This window comes from Alexandromys fortis, unplaced genomic scaffold, assembly GCF_014885135.2.
Source record: "Alexandromys fortis isolate MF-2015 unplaced genomic scaffold, M_Fortis_MF-2015_v1.1 scaffold_1917, whole genome shotgun sequence".
Taxonomy (NCBI): domain Eukaryota; kingdom Metazoa; phylum Chordata; class Mammalia; order Rodentia; family Cricetidae; genus Alexandromys; species Alexandromys fortis.
The window spans coordinates 1-1342 of NW_026069803.1; the positions used below are offsets into that span (position 1 = coordinate 1).

General features: G+C 49.9%; 1 long non-coding RNA gene across 1 annotated transcript in view; it reads left to right on the forward strand.

The window, feature by feature from the left end:
• Nucleotides 1-841: 841 nt before the first annotated feature.
• The window catches only part of LOC126496224 (uncharacterized), a 5842-nt gene continuing 5341 nt past the window's right edge, over nt 842-1342 (forward strand). Inside the window, exon 1 of the long non-coding RNA XR_007590310.1 lies at nt 842-980. This is a non-coding gene — a long non-coding RNA (uncharacterized lncRNA). The remainder of the gene's footprint in view (nt 981-1342) is intronic.

Genomic DNA, 1342 nt, shown 5'->3' on the forward strand with positions numbered 1-1342 from the left:
CACAACCATCTGTAATGGGGTCTGGTGCCCTCTTCTGGCCTGCAGACATACACACAGACAGAATATTGTATACATAATAAATAAATATTTAAAAAATGTAAAGTTAAAGAAAGAGTAGAAACTGGCTGAAGGAGATTAGAATGACTTGGCATGCTGACTCCACATTTGGGCTCCAGTCCCTCTGGTTATGCAGAAGTAAGGGGAGAAATGAAGATGAAGGACTTGGGGCTGGCTGTATGCACGCATGCATGGTGTCTTTCTCTACCTCTTAGATTGTGAAACTGTAGGTGGCAGGGCCAACCCTCGGTCATCACTCTGTTCCTGATTTGGGCCTAGGGTCTTAGTGAAGGTATTGTGAGGGAATGAGAGGGGTGTCCCAGGACAGGAGACCATCCCCTCCGCCCAGCAGAATGAGGAGTAGATATTGACCTTGGTGGCCACTAAATGACAAAAGTTTACTCTGAGCACCTGGATGGTGGAGAGCATCACACCTGATCCTGTGAGAGTAACTCTGCGAGGGTGGGAATTCCGTGTTCTCCAACCCTGTCTCTTGGAGAACCAAGCCCAGGGTATTCCATGCACACTCATGGGCCTCAGACACTGAAAGGTGGCTGGGCTGCAGTGGAGGGAGGCATGTGGTCAGATGTAGGTATCAGGGGGAACTCTTAGGCCAGACCTTAGTAATGCTCAAGAGAGAGAGAGAGAGAGAGAGAGAGAGAGAGAGAGAGAGAGAGAGAGAGAACACAAAATCTTCAGAAAAGTGGTCTTCCTAATTCTGGAAAAAATCTTAAATCTATGAAATTTCATTTCCTTCTTCCCCTTCTCTCCCACCTGCAGATCCTCATGTTCCCTCTGGGCTTCGGGTTCCCCTAAAGTCCTGCCAGCTCAATGAGACCACATACCAACACGGAGAGATCTTCAGTGCACAGGAGCTGGTCCCCACCCGCCTGTCCAGCCAGTGTGTCCTCTGTAGCTGTATTGTAAGACCTTCTACAGTCTCTGGCCCAAGCCAGTGTCTCTCCTACAGAGAGGGATGGGGTGGGCCATTAAGCGAGAATAAGAAAGGTTGGCGGGAAGGGAACACCCAGGGTCCACAGTGCCCTGCCCCTAGTTTGTTGAGGTGGGTTTCACACCTGATTCCCAAATAATGAGATTAGATTATGTCTGCTTCCCCCAGTGAACACTGTACCCCTTTAAGGGGAGGGAATGTGCCCATCTTTTTTCTGTGTCTTCTCTTGCTCAATGTTCAGGACCTGGCATGTAGAAGATGCCAGTGGCTATTGCAGAATGATGAAGGAAGGGAGGGAGGGAGGGAGGGAGGGAGGGAGGGAGGGAGGGAGGG